The 20,340-nt window shown below is 47.2% G+C and overlaps 1 protein-coding gene and 1 pseudogene across 2 annotated transcripts in view; one reads left to right on the top strand and one right to left on the bottom strand.

Moving 5' to 3' along the window:
- Positions 1-20,340, bottom strand: part of WWC1 (WW and C2 domain containing 1) — a 152,147-nt gene that overhangs the window by 117,805 nt on the left and 14,002 nt on the right. The window lies entirely within an intron of this gene.
- Positions 15,318-15,417, top strand: LOC116864467 (annotated as a pseudogene).

Genomic DNA, 20,340 nt, shown 5'->3' with positions numbered 1-20,340 from the left:
TAAGTCACCCACAAGGGACTGTCTTGAGGTCAGTTTGGGGCTCTGGGAAGGCAGGAAGGGATTGGTTGTGGAATATTCTGGACCCACCAGAGATTCAGCAGCTTGAGGGGTGAGGATGGTGAAGAGGGCCCAGCTCTTTCCACATCTTCCTCTTCCTAATCTGCAGAGCCCTGTATCTCCTAAACCCAGCCATGGTCTGCCCACAGTCCCAGACTCCCTCACTGCATGTTGCTCTATGTTCTAGATCCCCTTCTCCTGCCCGGCCAGCCCCACCCCTTCTAGATGAACAGAGATGAAAGAGCAAAGCAAAGGGGACCTCAAGGAATGAGTGCCTGTGGAAGTGGAGGTATGTCTTAGTTTCATTATCCCAGGATCCCCCCCACACCAGATGACCCCCCTCCAGCACATTCCATATATATATGTGGGCTCTGTAGGGGTAACAGTGATGGTTACTGAACACTACGCTGAGCACACACAATCTCAAGTCAACCTCACAACTGAGAAGGTACTGATTGTTAGCTCCATTTTATTGATAGGAAAACTGAGTCTTGGAGATGGTGAATGCCTTTGCTCAAGTTACACAACACATAAGTAGTCTCCTTGCACAGAATTCCCCAGTTTTTCAAGAGTTCCTTCCAAGGGGGTGTTTCTTGGGCAGCAAATTGAAACCCAGAAGTCTTTTTAGTGGCAGGCGCAGGTCCCCAGGTCAATCCCCAAGACCCTCCTGTTCAATGTATTATGTCCGTGGATGTGGTGAAGGGGACCCAGCTTGGCAGGGTAGGGGGCAGGGGGGGCAGGGGAGTGAAGACTTCTTTCAGTAATCATGGGAGGAACTCAAGAGTTTTAACTAAAACCACAATGTTTAATGAATGTTGCTTTACATCATTTTACTTTCCCCTTTGTTTATCTCTCTACCCTTTTAATTATTGTTTTGCCCTATTCCTCCCACTTTCATTCACCGACAGCCCCCCCCAACACCCCAACAGGGGTGGAAGCAAGGCAGGTCTTCCTAAGCTCTCTTCTCTTCCACTGTGCCATGGGCACAAGGTCCAGGAATTCCTACAATGTGGCAAAAAGGCAGTCTACTAATTCTAGGTTCATTAGCATGGCTCATTAATTATCAGTGCTCCCCTCCCCAGCCACCCTTCTCCCCAAAACACCCAAAACAGCAGATTAAGTTTTAACTTTTGCTGGCAGAACACCTGCTTCTGAAATTCCTCCTCCCTCCACCTCCTAGGATTTACAACACAAAAGTAAACATTTACACTGGTTAAGATTTACCAAAAGGAAGTGTGGCCTGGAATGAGTCTTTTGAAGTTCTGTCTCAAAAGAAGAAGGAGCCCTTTTTAAATAAGAAAATAAGAAACCTCAAAGCCTTCTAAGTGATGTTGGACTTGGGCTTAGGGATAACTGGGCCTTCTCAATTTTTCACTTGGGCCTTAATGCCAACATACATTATCCTAAGTATAACTCCAAACTACAGGTCTCTCTGCTCCAGGGTAAATGAGGTTATCAGTCCATAATGCAATCAAGTGGCTTCCTGGAAACTCTAGGGCAGAACTTTCTTCCTGAGATACTACCAAGGGGGGTAGAAAAGGGTACCCTGAGAGGGGAGCCAAAGGGCAAGGCCGACTTTACAGGCAGGAAAGATCCTGAGGCACACCTGTTCGTCCAGACAGAGGGGATTTTCTCAATGAGGCATGTCTGTTTTACTGGAGGTGGGAGAAATGGGAGCAGCCAGCCCAGGATTCATGTTGGTTAAGCAGACCGAGTATCAGATGCCCCAGGCAAAGAGTCACCAGACAGTGAGGTCATGCAGATACCTTTGGGGAAAAGGAAATGAGACAATTCCCCATCCATACCCCAAGATTGCTGGCGTAGACCAGTGGAAATGTTGGAATCAGAAAAGTAGGGATGGCTGCACCTAGATGTTTGCATCCAATCAGAACCTTCTATTTTAGTGATAGCACCCAAGATGCAACCAACCAGGAATCCTGAGCACCCGGGGCAAGTCCCAGGCAGTGGTTGTGTGCACCAAGTGAAGGCAGAGTAGATGAAGCAAGGATTCCTCAGGAAACAGCACTGTTAATAACTGACTTTGTCCTGGGTACCTGATGGCTGCTTTACCCAATGAGCTCACTAGTCTTCAGCACAGCCCAGGCAAGCACGTGTTCTTATCCCCACATGCAGATGAGATCGCTGAAGCTGAGCTAACTTGGTCAAGGTTGCAAGCGGTGCCTAAGCCCACCCTCTTCCCATTGTACTCCACAGCCTTCAAGTGGAAGATAGGTGTTACATGCTGACTGTACGATACGCCAGAAGAAGCAGTGACCCTGGATTCCTCAACGGTGGGAGGCCTGGCTCAGCTCTTAGCTGAGTGACCTGAGCAAGTCCTTTAGTCCTCTGCAGGTGTTTCTGCCCCCACTGCTGTCCCCGGCCTCAGCACTTCCGTGGGTTGCGCACTGGAGGAAGGAGTCCACACCCGCCCGCTTTGCTTCGACTTCCTGGCTGATCCGGCCAAGCGTTGAGAAGTTTTGTCAGCAGGAATGCAACATACTCTGACAAGGCTTTTTTCTTGCTCCTGGATTCCCTATAAAGAAAGAAGCATGCTCCGTCCAACGTGAGCTTATATTATCATCATCTATCCTTCCAGAGTTGGGAAAGGAGCCAATCTGATGCTATACTATGTCATTTAACACTTGGGCTTTTGTTAGGGACCATCGACAAGCACTAGCCTTTCATCGTTCTTCAATCAAATACAGCCCCAGCAAGGCCTCATCTTTACTTGGAGAGAGAGAAAGAGAGAGAGAGAGAGACAACCAGAGACCCTGAGCATTTAATCTTGCTGCCTCCAGCTTCCTAAGGTCTCACAAAGCCATAATGTCACCCAGAGCAACATCCTGGCTCTGATTCTGAATCTGACCCAAGGACCAACTACAAACCTATTTCTCTGCACTCGAAAGCTCCATTTCCCAACTTGTCAACTGGGTAAGAAAGGCTTTATCTCATAAGGTTGTCAGTGGAGAGCTCATGAGACCCCAGAAGGTAAAAAACTCTTTCAAAAAACATCTAGCATTAACTTTGTGCTGGGCCCTTTAACACACCATTTGAATGAGTCAATATTAGACACGCATGTCAGAAACAAATACAAAAATACAGGACACGGAGTGAACAAATGAACCAATCAATAAATGCAAAAGTGGAAGGAAGAAGAGGAGGACGGAGAGGAAGAAGGGCCTAGGAAGGCCGGTGGGGCCCTGAGTCAAGCTCAGAAATTTGGGGTATTGGAGAACCATGACAAGTTTCTGAGAAGAAGAGCAATTTATTCTGGAAACTATGGAAGGAAATTCCAACAGGACTTGCAACACGCTTTGCTGGAAAATCATCTTGTGGGTCTGGCTACTCTGTTAGGTAGGGGCCATTAAGGTGGCCAATGCCAGAAATGAGACCTTAACTCAGTGGATCACCACGGGGACACAAAGGACAAAGGATTGGCAGAGGAGTGGGGCAGACTTTAAAAGACCTCAACCACTGAAAAATCTTGACAGCTATTCCCTCAAAAATGCAGATTTATAAGGAAAACAATCTCAGAGGCGTGTTTTTGTCACGTCAGTGTCCTGAACCACTAACTTCTATCCCCACATCCACCTCATCACCTCAAAACAAAACAAAACAGGAAGGAATCACTGCTATACCCTCACAGTCACTGGAGCATTATTTGCAAGAGCCGAAAGGCAGAAGCAACCCTAGTGTCCACCAACAGATAGAGAAACAAGAGGTGGTGTGTCCTTACCATGGAATATTATTCTGCCTTTAAAAAGGACATTCTGGGGGCGCCTGGGTGGCTCAGTGGGTTAAGGCCCCTGCCTTCGGCTCAGGTTGTGATCCCAGGGTCCTGGGATCGAGCCCCGCATGGGACTCTCTGCTCAGCAAGGAGCTTGCCTCCTCCTCTCTCTCTGCCTGCCTCTCTGCCTACTTGTGATCTCTGTCAAATAAATAAAATCTTTAAAAAAAAAAAAAAAAGGACATTCCGACATGAGCTGCAACGTGGGTGAACCTGGAGGACATGATGCTAACTGAAATAAGCCAGTCACAGAAGACAAATGCCGTATAATTGCGCTTACATGGAATACCTATAGAAGTCAAATTCATAGAAAGTAGAATGGTGGTTGCCGGGGCTGAGGGAGGGGCGGATGAGGAGTTAGAGTTAAATGGGGACAGCGTTTGGGTTTTACAAGAAGGGAAGAGTTCTGGAGATCGATGGGGGTAACGGGTGCATGGCAATGTGAATGCGCTTGACACCACAGAACTGGACACTTAAAAATGCTTAGGATCGTTCATTTTGTTAAATGGATTTTACCAGAATTTTTTAAAAAGTTTGGTAAGGAAGGAAGCAAGTAAGCAAGCAAGCAATCGTTGCAGGAATTGTCAGAAAATGGGACAGCACGAAAACAATGCAGGTCTTTGCCAACCAGGCACACCCCAACCGAGAACCTCTTCCTCCTCCTCCCTCGTCCAGGCAACTTTTCCTCACTGCTTTAAGATTCCTTACCCCTGTCCTACCAGATGCTGACTCAGCCCCTTGTCACATCTGAATGGCAGGAGTCAGCCTCAGGATGGACGTGGCCACCTTATCCTGTGTCCTGGGACACCTAGAGTTCCCAGTGACCAACACTGACCATGCCCATCACTCCAAGACCCCAGCTCCCTCCAGCCTCAGGAACTATACCCCCATGCGCTGGCTGGCATTTCACGTGAGAGCGGCAGATTCCAGAAAATGCTCTGTGGCAAGAAGAGGTGGACTGCCTTGTGGGAGCTCCATATAAGGGCTCCTGTCACAGAGCCCCAGGGCCTGCCTTCTGAGAGGCACAGGAAGGACACCAGTGCTCACGACGCTGAGCACAGAATGAGACCAGGGAGTTCAGCTTGCTTCTGCCCACCTCTGTCCTCATCACTGACTCAAGAAAATCAGGCCTAGAATGAGGAACTGCCTCATCAATCCTTCCCCTTGCAAAAAGCTGGAAAACCAGCTCCACTGGATCCAGTCCCTCACTCACATAGTTTGAACTCTGCTATTAGGTGTACACACATTCAGGATTACTACATCTTTTTGAGGAACTGATTCATTATAAACAAGACCTCTGACTCTGTATCTGGTAATACTCCTGTTTTTGGTATATTTTGTGTTTTGTTATTACAGCCATTCATTTTCTATTGATTGGTATTTTTCCATCCTTTCTCATCCTTTTACTTTCAGCCTAGCTGTGTATTTATATTTAGGAATCTCTCAGAGGCAGCTTATACATGTGCCTTTTCCATCCCCAACCTGACAGTATCTACCCTTTTTTTTTTTTTTAAGATTTTATTTATTTATTTGATAGACGGAGATTGCAAGTAGGCAGAGAGGCAGGCAGGGAGAGAGGGGGAAGCAGGCTCCCCGCTGAGCAGACAGTCTGATGCGGGGCTTGATCCCAGGACCATGAGACCATGACCTGAGTCGAAGGCAGAGGCTTTAACCCACTGAGCCACCCAGGTGCCCCCAGTATCTACCTTTTAACTAAGTGTTAATCCATTTACTCTTAATAAATTATTAATATATCTGGATTAAAGTCTACAAACTTGCCAGTTGTTTTCCATTTGTCTCGTCTGTTTCTTTTTTCCTACTCTAGAGAAATCATCCACAATACACTATTATGTTTGCTTTAAACAATTATCTTTTAAAGAAATGAAGAAAAATGTTAAAGTCGTTTATATTTCCAGGGCTCTTAATTTCCCATGGAGATCCAAGTGTCCATCTGATATCATTTTCCTTCAGCCTGAAGAATTTCTTTTGACATTTCTTTTTGTGTAAGTCTGCTGGTGAGAATTTCTCTCAGCTTTTATCTGAAAATACCTTGATTTGACCCTCATCTTTAAAGGACTTTTTCCATTGGATATAGCATTGTAGACTGATGGTCCCCAGGCCCCTGGCTTAGCACTGTAGAGATATGATTCAATTTGGGGGGCTTTGTTTCTGATGAGAAGACAGTAACAGAGCTCATTGTTCTCCTGTACATTGTGCATATTTATGTGCTGCCTGATTTTCTCTTTTTTGTTAAGATTTTATTTATTTATTTGACAGACGGAGATCACAAGTAGGCAGAGAGGCAAGCAGAGGGGGGAGGGAAGCGCCTTGCTGAGCAGAGAGGCCCATGCAGGGCTCCATCCCAGGATGCTGAGATCATGACCAGAGACGAAGGCAGAGGCTTTAACCCACTGAGCCACCAGGCGCCCCAGGGTTTTCTCTTGTCTTTAGTTTTCAACAATTTGATTATGATGTGTCTAGGTGGGATTCTTCCCACGATTCTCCTGTGTGGGGGCTGAACTTCAATGATCTGTGGGTTAATTTCCATCGACCATGGAACTTTTCTGTCATTACGTCTTCCAATATATTTACTTCCTCAATTTCTGTCTCACTCTCTTTCCTTTGAAGAATCCAAATACACATTTCTTAGACTGCTGAATGAATGTCCCACAGATTGCTGAGTTTCTGACCTTCTCTCTCCCAGCTGTTCTCTCTGGGCCCCGTTTGCATAATTTCTATTGCCCTGACTTCATGTTCAGTGCCCCCGTTTTCCTACAACATCCAATCTACCATTAGATCCCCCTCCTGGATTTTTCACTTCAGACACTATAGTTTTCATCCAGAATTTTTATTTGGTTCCATTTCTCTACTGGTTTATTCTCCTTTGAATCCTAAACATACCTATGCTACTTTAAGGTCATTTTTCTGCTAATTCCATCATCTGCCATCTCTGAGTTTGTCTCTACTGTCTTTCCTCCTATGTCTAAGTACCTCTTCTAGTCTGTGCTGGACATGGGGAATACTGAGCTCCTGAGAATCTGGATTTTGTGTTCTTTCTTTAAAAATTTTGTTGTGGGGCGCCTGGCTCAGTCGGTTACGTGTCAGCTTTCAGCTTGGGTCGTGATCTCAGGTCCTGGGATCCAGGACCTGCTCAGTTGGGAAGCCTGCTTCCCTCTCTCCTCCCTGTTTGTGCTCTCTCTTTCAAAAAAAAAAAAAAATAAAATAAAATCTTTAAAAAAAAAAAAAAGCTTTGTCATGATGGCAGTTAATTTATTGGCAGATTAGCTTTATTCCCTTGAGCCTTCTTAAGCTTTGTTGGAGGCATGTGAGTATAACGATGGAAGGAACGTGCTAAGAATGGTGGAGCAGAGATGCTGAAGGAACCTGGGTCCCCGGTGACCATGTGGAGCTACTGCTCCAACCCTGACTGGCCTGTCTTGTGATTTTTTTTTAATATGATAAAGAAGTAAAGTTAAATCTTGAAGTTAAGGGGCACCTGGGTGGCTCAGTGGGTTAAGCCTCTGCCTTTGGCTCAGGTCATGATCTCAGGGTCCTGGGATCAAGCCCCGAATTGGGCTCTCTGCTCAATGGGGAGCCTGCTTACCCCCTTCTCTCGGCCTACTTGTGATCTCTCTCTCTCTCTGTCAAATAAATAAATAAAATCTTTAAAAAAAAAAAAAAAAAAAAAGAATCTGCCTTTGGCTCAGGTCATGATCCCGGGGTCCTGGGATCAGGCCCCGCATTGGGCTCCTTGCTCAGTGGGGAGCTGCTTCCCCCCTCCCTCTGCTGCTCTGCCTGCTTGTGCTCTCTCACTTTCTCTGTCAAATAAATGAATAAAATCTTAAAGAAAAAAAATTTTGAAGCTAAACCACTGTTCTTTATACATTCTGACTTGTGCTGCCAGCAGCTAAACTGTTGAAAGTACTGAATACCTACTAAGTAGACCAGGGGGTAGGTGCTGGGGATAAAGTAACTAACAAATTAGATGGGGTTCCTGACCTGTAGCTTATCGTCTGGAGCAGGGGATGGCAAACTACGGCCTGCAGGCCAAACGCATGCACCACCTGCTTCCATAAACATAGTTTTCAGTGGGACAAGCCATGCCTCTTTGTCTCCATATTATCTATGACAGCCTTTGTGCTCTAAATTTGAGTGGCTAGGACAGGTGGTATCATCCACAAAACCTAAAATATTTACCATCTACATCTTCATAGTAAGAGGTTACTGACTCATGATCAGGGTAGCAGTTCTCAAACCCGCTGATCTTAGGTCCCCTTCACTATCTTAAAACCTGAGGACACCAAAGAGGTTCTGTTTATGTGTGTTTTCTTTATCAATATTTACCATACTAAGAATCAAAACAGAAAAAATTTGAAAATATTTATTAATTTCTTTGAAAATAAAAACAGTAATCCCATCGCATGTTAACACACATGTTTATAATTAAATACAATTTCATATTTGTAAATTTAATATAAATTTAAAAACATTTTACTGTATAACAGATTTATAATTTAAGTGCTTTTATACTTAAATGTTTTTTTCTAAGTCCCCTCCAAAAAAATTGGTGAGAAGAGTCACATTACTTTATATTTTTGCAAAACTTTAATGTACGGCTTAACAGACAGCTGAGTCCTAAGAGATGTATTTGCATCAGCCTGTTGCAAAACCACATGTCATGTAGCCTCTAGAAACTCCACAGTCTTCTCGTGATAGACACAACATAAAAAAGGCAAATGACTTCTTGGTATTATCATGACGTTTTGACTTTGCAGACCCCCTCCGAGAATCTCCAGGACCGCCAGGGACCACACTTTGAGAACTGCTGTCTAGAAAAGTCCTAGGCTGACATTAAACAGAAAACACATGAGATCTAATTAGCTAATTATCATCAAACAACTGATTTAAAGGAAAAGAATACTGCTCTACGAGCGTATGTAAACACTGAACCTGGCCCCATCTGGGGAGTCAGGGAATGATTTCTTGAGGAAATGATGTTTCAAGCTGGGCTTGGAAAAGATGGTTAACCAGGTGAAGGCAGGAGAGGGGAAGCTCTCGCTTCCTTTAGTGAGTTTGCTCCTCTTGTTTGGCTAAGGAAATTGGCTTAGGCTTTAGGGAAGGATCAGGAATGGGGAGGACTTTGCCATGACATCTTCCCCTGAGGGTACCAAGTCAGAGATGTGCTCTGGGAAGCAGAGGGAAAGCTGTAACCCCAGGCTTCTCCTGGCATACCTGGAATTTACCTCAGGGAAAGCAAACCCTGATCTCTCTGGAACGAGGCTAATGCTTTACAGATGGGGCACTATATGGAGGCTCAGACACTGAGACACAGGGGACACAGGCAATGCGGGCCTGGAAACAGTTACCCAGGCCCTACGGTCACATGGGTAGCAACACAAACCCTTAGCTGTCTTCCTTTAAGGCATTAGGAGCCATTCCTCCTCCAGATGGTTACTTGCTGTAAAGCCTACTGGTTGAAGAACCACAGCAGCTTCCTTTCCACTAGATGGCCAGGCCTAGTCCCACTTCCCTACCAATTACCAGCACTGCAAACATTCACTCTCCAAACCAGATTCTGCCAAGTTTCAGGACGGTATCAGAGGCTGCCACGGTTCTTCTTCCCCCTGACATGCCCACCCTTGGGGTGTGAAAAGCCACCAGATTCTAGCCACCATCTCACCTCAAACACCCCTACTTGAAAAAGATTTGACAGAGAAGAATCCCTGGCTGATGGAAGGCAGCAGATTCAACTCTGTCCGCTAAGAGTAATGACGCAAAGCCACTGGCCCATCCGTAGCAAGTATTCTACAGAACATAACGGTATTAATGCCCTGAGTCTTCCCAGTAGCCTTGTGAGATCTGTTTACATATTATCCCATTTTACAGATGAGAAACTGAAGCACAGAGAGGTCTTGCAGTGGATCCAGGTAACAAAGTCAGTAAGGAGTGGGACTAGCAATAAACCCAGGCAGTGCGGCTTCTAGGACTCAGCTCCTTGAATATACATTTTACTGCCTCTCTATATTTGAAAGGACATGATGATTTTTTATTTTTTTTTAAAAGATTATATTTATTTGAGCAAGAGAAAGAGAGAGCATGAGAAGGGGGAGAGTCAGAGGGAGAAGCAGACTCCCCACTAGCCTGATGCAGCCACTATGGAAAAGAGTGCAGTGACTCCTCAAAAAACTGGAAGTGTGATTGCCATATGATCCAGAAATTCCACTTCTGGGAATCAAGCCAGAAGATTTAAAGGCAAGTGCGGGAACAGATATTCATACACCTGTGTGTGGAGCATCATTATTCATGACAGTCTAACGGGGAGTGCAACCCCGGGCCCGTGAATGGGAAGTGACAAACAAGACGTGGCGTGTACATACAAGGGAATACTAGTCAGCCTCAAAGAAGGAAAGAAATTCTGCCACAGGGGACACCATGGATGAACCTGGGGGGCGTCACGCTGAGTGAAACAGACCAGTCACAAGAAGACAAATACCGTGGGAGTCCATTCCTATGAGGGAGCCCAAGCAGTCAAACTGGTAGAAACAGCAAGTAGAATGGTGGCCACCATGGGCTACAGAGAGGCAAACAAGGAGCAGAGAGTTTAATGAGACACAGTTTGGGGCACCTGGGGGGGCTCAGTGGGTTAAGCATCCTCCTTCCGCTCAGGTCATGATCCCAGGGTCCTGGGATGGAGCCCCGCATCGGGCTCCCTGCTCTGCAGGGATGCCTGTCCTCCCTCTTCCCCTCCCTCTAATTGTGTTTCCTCTCTTGCTGTGTTAAAAAAAAAAATAAAATCTTAAAAAAAAAAAAAAGGACAGAGTTTCAGTTTTACAAGACGGGAAGAGTTCTGGAGATGGACAGTGGTAACAGTCGCATAGTAGAGTGAACGTGCTTAACACCACGGAACTGGATGCTTACTACGGTTCACACGGTAAATCTTATGTATATTTTACCCAATCAAAAATACATGGTTTTTTTTTTTAAGATTTTATTTATTTGAGAGAGAAGGGGGAGGGGCAGAGGAATAAGCAGACTCCACTGAGCAGGGAGCCTGACGCGGGGCTTGATCCGGGGACTCCAGGATCACAACCTGCGCCGAAGGCAGATACTAAATCAACCGAGCCACCCAGGCACCCCCAGAATACATGATTTAAAAAAAAGTAAACTAATGTTTCGAAAGTAAACTAAAAAGTAATACATCTCCGAATGTTTATTATTATAATTACAGGAGGAATGACCCTAAATAATTTTTTTAAGTGGGTAGGGGGGGCACGACGACTTTTCTGAACTTCTGGAACTGAGAGGGCCCTTGCAAACAGATTAAATGCTATGGCCTTTCCCTGGTTCACATGCCAAGCCAAAAGAGGTGATTAGCAGGCTTACACTACTGGTTTCTAATCAGAAAGTTAAAAAAAAAAAATCCTTTGTCAAAGAGAACAGGAACAAAGGGCCAACAGGCCCTGGGGTTATATAATGAAAGCTAAATCATGCTGTGTAGAAAGGCCTCTCCATCTCCTCATGGCCGTGTCCTCCTAACACCAGGATCTTCGTGCCGTCGGAAGGCTATGGTACCGTTCTGATAACACATCATTCAGTGAGGCGTGGCCCCTCACAAAGGCGGGCAGCACCCCTGCATGCAAGTTGGACATTTAGGAGACAAATTCCAGGAGTCATTAGCAATTGCATCTCAATGGATCCCATACACTTGCCTCTCCTTCCCACGCAATCCTGCTTCTGTCTGTCTCTCTCTCCAGTGAGTAAGGACACTGGGAATACTGGAGAACAAGACTCTTTCTGAAAAGACCTCTGTGTTCACTTTTCCAAACAGCTAAAGACTCTAAGAGGGCAGGGGCCAAAGAGGGAACTAGGAGAGGAGGCTGTGGCAAGGAGAGGGCCCGTGTGTGAGAGCTGACAGGGGGATCATGTGCCCCGTGGTCATCACGACCCCAGCCCCTCCACAATCTCCGTCCATGCTGCCCACCATCCGCTGGGCAACACCTCCCATCCTCACTGCCCTGCAGAGCAGGGTCTGTGGGATCTGGCTGCCCGTGGACTCTAGGAAGGAGGCAGGAACTTCCTCCAGCGCCTGGATTCCAGTCGCTGCACCCTGGAGAGTGCAAGAGCTTAACTAATTCTCAAAGCAGGACACATACACAAAACCCTCTGAGAAGTGGTGGAGAACTCAATGAGTGTTAGCAATGTTACATCAGCGCGAGCCAACAACCTCCAGGAGACCATGCGGCAGTGATGAGCACTGAGCCCTGGATGGAAACCCAACCTCGTGCCAACTTGCTGTGTGACGATGATTAAGTTCCCTGCTCTCTCTGGGACTCAGCGGCCTCATCCGGAAGGTGAGGACAAACGAAATAGTGAAAGCATGTACAATGGCTTGGTACATGGCGGCTCTGACAACCTCCAGGAAGTTTCACCAGCATCCAGTGGGATTTTTGAACTTTATTATCTTTGAATATAAAATCCTGACCAAATGATGGCACAGCACTGCCTTCCTCCTAGAAACAAATCAAGTGTAATCTGGGGAGATGAGAAAAGAAAGGGAATAGATTGAGAAATAATATCCTTATAAAAAATGCACAAAAGAAACTCAGTAATTACCTACGATCTTATAATACCTGATTCCCCCATGACATTATAGCAAACGCCTGAAGTTCTGACACAGCCCACATCAACGAGAACTGGATGCTTCCCTTTTACCAACTCAACTCAAGCCGCATTTGCTGAGGGCCTGCTGCATGCTGAGCCCTCAGTGGCTCGGCCCTGCCCCTCCAACTCAGCCACTCCTTTCTCTTCAAAGAACCAAGGAAGGTTCTGGCCCCACTTTGGATTGAGAGCAGACTGCCCTTACCCTGACCTGCATCAAGAGGTCAGCTGTCTCCTGTGCTGAGGTCCCCTGAGGTCACAGCAGTCTGGGCTAACCCTAGAGTCCCTCCAGGTGCCCCCACCTCCCTTCCCATGCCATGCACACAGATAAGCATGCAAGGTCAGAGGAGGGACCCTGGACTCCTAAAGCAGGTTTTATGGTACTCCAGTGAAGAGTAAGGAACTGCAGCTTGTTTTTCAGAGATGGGTGATGGGCAGCATTCTTAGACCACAGACAGCTGGCTCTCCCTTCACCGATGCAATGAAGACAGGCCATGGATTCCCGCTGGGTCAACAGTTACCAGTTTGGCAAACAGCAATACGGAGCCTTACGCAGAAAACCACGGTAGCAAACGCTGAGAAACTCTGGGGGAAAGGACTCATGGAAGTTCCATGGTGCAAAAGCTCTACTTTTTAATGCCTCATGACAAGGGGAAGGCTTGCACATTCTAGTGGCCCTGGGTGTAGGGTTGTGCCGGGACTGGCACACTGTCCTTGAGTCTTTTTCTCCACATTAGGAGACTTCCTGAACGGCAGACAGAGAGCTCGGCTCCCACAGGAGACGCCTCTGCCCCATACAGGTGGGCTGTGTCCCCAGACACTCAGAGCCCTGGGAGCTCTCTGGTCCAACACTAGCTCTCTGGGTCCAAAACCTGACCTAGGACTTCAGACTGACCAAGAGAGTCAGGACGTGACAAATTCTCACCAGGAAGCATCTATCATTATCATCCTTTATTCTGTGACTTTCCTGTCGCCTCTCAGGTGCCTTTGGAAGTATCCATCCACACGTTTGCTGGTACAGTTGTGTGCAAGAGGCAGTGCTGGGCCCAGACGGCTGATAGGACACTACCCCATTCAGTGGAGAACATGGACTTGAAAAGGAGGATGGCTCCTGGTGGATACATGGGGGAAAAGGTGCACAGCAGGGGCCCTTACTCAAGCCTGGACAGGGCAGGATCCCACAAGAGGAGGTCTTTAAGCCAGAGGAGGGGAGATGGGCAGCAGGGCTCAGAATCAGCAGGCAGGGCACACACTCGGTTCATGGAAAGCAAGGAGAGCGCTTCCTGGCACGGGGAGGAGAGGGTTTCAAGCTTAAGGCGTGTTAGAATTGTCTGGGTGGCATATTTAAGATTAGATTCCAATAAATCAAATCCAGTAAAGATGCAGCATCCTGGAAGCCCCAACTGAGGTTCGGATTCAGTGTATTTCAGGTGGGGGCCCAGGAATCTATTCTGTGGGATCCTTGGGGGAGTCTAAGGCAGGAGGTCTATGGACCACACTCTGAGAAACCCTGCTTTGAAGGAATGGAAAAAAAAAAAAAAAAAGGCCATTTGTGGCTTTGATGGAATATTGGTTTATTCTCCTGGAATGTTCCCAAAGGGACTTTGGACAGCTCACTAATGATTCGTTCTTCAGTCCTTTTACACAGAGAGACATGACCAACGTCAAACAAACCGAAAGCGAACCCCGGCAGGGTGTGAGGAACTCCACTCACATGGACGGCTGTCACTGTATTCCATGGGACGACGGAGGGCCTTATCTCAAGAAGGTGTCGGGGCAAGGTCCACACTTCAGCCAAAAGGCTGTCCACAGGTGAACCAGGGCCCAGCGAGCAGTGACGGGTAAGCCTTTTGGAATCTGGCCACACCTCCTTGCCAACCTCGTGTCGGGAAAGGCAAGGCAGTCTATGGACGTCTTACAGACCTTCTCTATTGCCCGTGACTGGCTCCCTGCCCCTCCGTCCTGGGTGCTCCATTGGGAGTCTGGTCTCTGTTACCCCAGTACCGCCCCCTAAAGGCTCCTCCTGGCTTGGACCCAGGGCTGCATGTGAGGACTCTGGCTCCACCAGCCTAAACCTTGGCCATCGGCACGGTTTCTGCTGGCACCCTCATGGCACTATTTTTCCCTACCCAGAGCTAGTTCCAGGGAGTCTGCCATTTATTTCACTGGCTCAAGCCCCTGCCTGGGAAGCTTATGGAGGGACCTTCCCAAGGACCCTACACCTCCTTGTCTTGCTCTTGCCACTGCTCCCCGAGGGCTGGAACCCTGCCTTTGTGATCTCTGCTCAGTGCCTGCAGGGCCACCTCCATATTATGTGTTAGAGTCATAGGCACTAGCCTCCCAAGACTTCCCACCTTCCAACAGCCCCATGTCCCCAAGGGCCATGTTCTGCCACCCTGGGGACTTCCCACACAGCCCCCCTCTGCTCTGGCCCAGCTGCTGAATATGCTAGTCTCCCGACCTGCCTTTTCTCGGCAGGTGTGATCTCCTTTGAACTGACCTTCACACCCCATCCAGCTTCACTCCCTTATTCCATGTGGAGCTCTGGGAGCGGGCTGAGAATCTCTTTTCCCCTGACGCTGTTTAGGACTGACTGTAATAATCCACTGTTTACTGCTATTACAACTACATGGTGTGCTCAACATCAGAGCTTAGTAAGAGGCAGTCAGCCACAGAACAAAAACAAAAAATTAAAACAAACAGAAAAACCAGGGCTGTGAAGTAGTAAGCCCTATTGAATGGTCTGGCCAGTGCTGCTCAAACATCAACATGCTTAAGGACCACCGGGATCTTGCTAAAATGCAGTCTCTGCCGCTCGCTTCAGCAGCACATACACTAAAATTGGAACGATCCAGAGATTAGCATGGCCTCTCGGCAAGGCAGATACACACATTTGTGAAGCATTCCACATGAAAAACAAAAAACCAAAACCAGTTTCTGATTCAGTGGGTCTGGGGTGGAGTCTGAGATCATGCATTCTTTTTTTTTTTTTTAAGATTTTATTTATTTATTTGACAGAGAGAAAGATCACAAGTAGGCAGAGAGGCAGGCAGAGAGAGGAGGGGAAGCAGGCTCCCTGCTGAACAGAGCCGAATGTGGGGCTCAATCCTAAGACCCTGAGATCATGACCTGAGCCGAAGGCAGAGGCTTAACCCACTGAGCCACCCAGGCGCCTGAGATCCTGCAGTCTTAAGAAGCGGGATCCCAGGCAGTGCTGCTGTGCTGGTCCACAGCCCACACTTCCAGCAGTGAGAGGGTAGGGATCACACTAATGAGTGGGAGTCTGCCACACGGGGATGAGGCCAGAGCAGGGCTCTGAATCGAGCATGTGCTCAGATACAGAACCACGGAGTCCTACTCACTGCCACAGAATCAGAACAATCGACTCAGAAGTTCTGAGAAAGAATGACCTAGGGATGGCCAACTGCCCACACTCTCTGGGCAGGCAGCTGCTGTGGTTGGTACCACATGATCCCTGACTCTGGTTTCCAGTACCAGGTGAGCCCAATTCAAGGTCAGCTCTGTAATTTGCCAAATCAGCACTAAATTTTTGGCCACTGAGTTAACTGTGGTTGCTGGGCTGGAGGGTTATGAGACAGGCTGGGGCCATGGAGGGGAAAAGGGTCACCTAGTGCTCTGATAATGTCTGAGCTGTTAGCATTTGTGAGTACTTAGTCTGAGTCCTGCTGTCTGCTAGGTGCCTTGCGTGGAAGCATTCATGCTGCAATTCTCCCAAGGACCCTTTGGAGTGGGTGGTCATTTAAGAGCGGGTGCTGAGACTGAATCCCAGCTTGGCCACCTCCTAGCCGTGTGACCTTGGGCAAATAACTTAGGTCCTCCATGCCCCCACTTCCTCCTCTGTAGATGGGGAGAGTTAGAGCACCTCCCTTAGACAGTTGGTTGAGTAAATATAAGACATTTAGTGCAGCACTTAGCACTCAATAAAATCCAGGCTATTCTTTTAGCCTTATTTGTATGAAGCAAGGACACGGAGGCTCGAAGAGATTAAGCAGCTTGCCCAAGTTTACACGGCAAGTTAGAGGCAGAACTGATTGCAAACAAAGTCTGTGAATTCATGAACACATTTTAGATCTGCTGTTTGTAGGTGTCGGGAGGTAGAAGAAACCTCTGGTGGCCTCCAGCTGCAGTCCCACCTGCCCAGCAGTGCGGGCTTCTATTCCCTTCCTTAGATTCCTGTGAAATCTAAGCTCACAGCAGCTTCTTCCTCCCAGAGTCATCTGATACGGGCTTTCCCTGCTTTGGACTAGAAGAGACTTGACTTAAAGTAGATCCCCTCCGGGAAGGAGCAGAGAGGGAGATGATGGATGAGGGAAGGCCTCGTGGAGCAGGCAGCATCCCTGTGGCCTGGGAGGGACGTGGGACTCCCACGGATACCGCTGGGGCTGGGAACCGGGCCCACACTGGGAGAATGGCAAAAGGCTCGGCCTGTTTCGGGACTGCCACAGACCCAGGTGGACCACACAGAGAACTGATGAAGAGAGCCTACAAACCGCAGCAATGGTGACTGGCACCTACAGGCTGCGGGGCACTCTGCAAAGTATTTAAATAGTTTAACATAAGCTTATTAAAACTGGATGTAGCATAGTTATGTAAGAGCATGTTTTGCTTCTTAGACACACATATACAGACAAACACGGACGTATTTAGTGGCAAAGAGACATGATGACCAACTTAAGAGTAATAACCAACTTAAAAAAAAAGTAATACCAGCTTTTTCTTTAAAGCAGGCTCTGGGGGCACCTGGGTGGCTCAGTGGGTTAAGCCTCTGCCTTCAGCTCAGGTCATGGTCCCAGGGTCCTGGGATCAAGCCCCGCATCGGGCTCCCTGCTTAGTGGGGAGCCTGCTTTCCCCCTCTCTCTGCCTGCCTCTCTGCCTAGTTGTGATCTCTCTCTGTCAAATAAATAAATAAATAAATAAATAAATAAATAAAGCAGGCTCTGTGCCCAGCATGGAGCCCAACATTGGGCTCAAGACCTGAGCTGAAATCAGGAGTTGGGAGCTTAACCAACTGAACCACCCAGGTGCCCCTATAACCAACTTACTCTTAAATGGTTTATATATGTCATGGTTTCACATAATTACATATGTTTGTATACATGTGCCCACATATCTAGACTCACATACTCACACACAAAATGAGAGACTTCAAGCTACATGGGCAACACGTAAAAATCGGTAAATCTGGGTAAAGGGTATATGGAAATTTCTTATATTTTTGTGATTTCCCTGTAAGTTTAAAATTATATGTCAAAATTTAAAAGATACCAAAAGATGCATGGGAAAGATTTTTTGTAAAAAATATCTTTAAAAATATTAGGAGGTCAATACTACTATTACCCACATCTTATTAATGAGGAAAGTGGGGCAAAGCATGAGAGACATAGAAAATGAGGCGGGACTAGCTTTGAGGAGCTTTGATGGTCAGGCTCAGAAGGTTGTCCCTCAGCAAACTTGGGGGTGGGGTCACTAGAGTGTGAGAGGGGCGGTCAGCACTGGATTATGCAAGACTGATCTGAAAGCAGGCCACAGCTTGGCTAGAAGGGAGAGGCCTCTAGTTTGGCCTCTATTTTCAAACAAGCCTCAGTAGGAATAAACAGAAAAGGAAGCAGGTGTCAGAGCCTGTAAAAGAAAGGGTGGCAGAACTTGGCAGCCAGACAGGGGCAAGGAGGAATCCAGAGGATGGAAGCAGGGGTGGCCTGTGTGTAGTGGGGGGAACTGGGCCCATGGGTACCGGGGTGAGGAATACCTACGTTTTGCTGCACACCTTTTGGATCTTTAGAAGTTGAACCAGGCATGTTTTAGCCATTATAGGGGGATCTTCTCATGGGAATGGCAGAAAAGGCAAAGCTATTTGAGCCCAGGACTGGATTCAGGTTTAATTCTGTAGTTGAGTACAGTGTTTGTCTGGACCCAAAAATGATGTCCAGCAGGAAACTAGAAATGGGCACTTCAGGTTTCGCTGGAGAGGAGGTAGCAGGAAGTATGGGGTCACGGGACACTACTAGGGAAGAGCAATGGGAGATAAGACCACAAAATGCTCTCCCTTTCCTGGAGCAGAGTGACTGCCAATAGAAGAGGGTCAACACCATCCATCACCAGATGCCCATCCACTGCTGGAGGGAATGTAAGCTGGTGCGGGCACTAGGAACAACAGTATGGGGGGCACCTGGGGGGCTCCGTTGGTTAAGCATCTGCCTGAGGCTCAGGTCATGGGATCCCAGAGTCCTGGGATCAAGGCCCACATCAGGCTCCTTGCTCTGCAGGTAGTCCGCTTCTCCCCCTGCTGCTCCCCCTGCTGGTATGCTCATGCTCGATTGCTCTCTCTTTCTCTGTCTGTATCAAATAAATAAAATCTTTCTTTTTTTAAGATTTTATTTATTTATTTGACAGAGAGAGAGAGAGGTCACAAGTAGGCAGAGAGGCAGGCGGTGGGGGGGAAGCAGGCTCCCCACTGAGCAGAGAGCCCGATGTGGGCATCGATCCCAGGACTCTTAAGATCATGACCTGAGCCAAAGGCAGAGGCTTAACCCACTGAGCCACCCAGGTACCCTCAAATAAATAAAATCTTGAAAAAACAAAAAACAGTATGTGGGTTCCTCAAAAAATTAAAAATAGAACTACCATATGACCTAGCAATCCCACTTCTGGGTAAAATTGAAGGAAATGAAAACACTGATTCAAAAATATATCTGCACCCCATGCTCACGGTGGCCTCATTTACAACAGCCAAGATAATGGAAACAGCCTAAGTGGCCGCTGATGAATGAATGGGTAAAGGGAATGTGGTGTATATAGATAATGGAATAGTCCTACCATTAAGAAGAATGAAATCTTATGTTAACATGGATGGACCTTGAGGGCATTATGCTAAGCGAAATAAGACAGAGAAAGACAAATACGGTATGATCTCATATGTGGAATCCAAAAATAAGACAAAACATGCTCACAGAGAGAGAACAGGCTGGTGGCTGCCAGAGGCAGGAGGTGTGGTGGGCCAAATGAGTGAAAGGGGACAAAAGGTACAAACTTCCAGTTACAAAATAAATTAAGTCCTGGAGATGTAGAAGTCCTGGAGACGGAATATACAACATGGTGACCATAGTTAACAATACTACATTGCATACTTGAAAACTGCTAACAGCAGACAGTATAAGTTCTTGTCACAAAAGAAAAAAAAACTCTAGGTATTGAGGGATATTAACTGGACTTACTGTGATGATCATTTTACAATATATACAAACACTGAATCATTAGCTGTACACCTAAAACTAAACTTACAAGTCAATTACATCTCTAAAAAATAAACAAAAATTAAACAAAGACACCAGGAAAGGAGGAGGGTCAGCCATGTTGTCAGGTGCTACAGGGAGGTCAGAGCTCACCGTGGGGCCTCCTGTGACCTTTCTGGAACTGTGGTCAGAGGATGAGGTGGGAGGAGGAGGAGGATGTCAGGATGTCAAGTGTTGGAGCATGAGTGGGGGCTGCGGAGGCAGTGGGTATGGAATTCCTCTGTGTTCCTCAGAGGGAGGGGCGTGAGGTGGGAGCACAAAGGCTGAACATTTATTCTTAGAGAGAGAATGCCAGGGCACACTGGAGAAAAATCCACAGAAGTCTGGAAGAAGGAAGAGATTTCCTTGATATGAGGTCCAAGAAGCAGGCCAGGTTGTGGCAGAAGCCGAAGGGATTCTAGTCCTGGTTGGGTTCAGGGGCTCTCAAACTTAAGAGGGCATCAAAATCACTTGAGGGTGCCTTTCACACACATGGGGGCTGGGTCCACATAATCCATGGGTTCTGATTATGCTGACGGGGGCTGAGCC

The sequence above is a fragment of the Lontra canadensis genome, unplaced genomic scaffold (assembly GCF_010015895.1).
Source record: "Lontra canadensis isolate GAN:19392208 unplaced genomic scaffold, GSC_riverotter_1.0 scaffold5, whole genome shotgun sequence".
Lineage (NCBI taxonomy): Eukaryota > Metazoa > Chordata > Mammalia > Carnivora > Mustelidae > Lontra > Lontra canadensis.
This window is presented reverse-complemented; position numbering and strand designations above follow the sequence as displayed.